Raw genomic sequence first — 288 nt, forward strand, 5'->3', positions numbered from 1 at the left:
ACACACACAAACACACACAAACGCAAACACACACACACACACACACTCGAATCAGTTTAACGCAGCAGTTGCAGTTGTTGCTCGTCTAGTTGCTGCATGTCTGTGACCTCTGAACGCTGAGCTCAAACGGTGCAGTGTTTCCTCCCAGAATGCCTCTCTTCAGCCCATCTCTCCCTCCAGAGACGCTTCCTAACCGCCCCGAGCCAAAGATCCAGCATTCGGCGGTCAGAAAACAACTCAGTTAGTTCTGGCAGGAACAGCTGAGAGTCCGTCTGCGGACGGTTAGTA

This window comes from Sinocyclocheilus rhinocerous, unplaced genomic scaffold (assembly GCF_001515625.1).
Source record: "Sinocyclocheilus rhinocerous isolate Xijiao unplaced genomic scaffold, SAMN03320098_v1.1 scaffold7686, whole genome shotgun sequence".
Lineage (NCBI taxonomy): Eukaryota > Metazoa > Chordata > Actinopteri > Cypriniformes > Cyprinidae > Sinocyclocheilus > Sinocyclocheilus rhinocerous.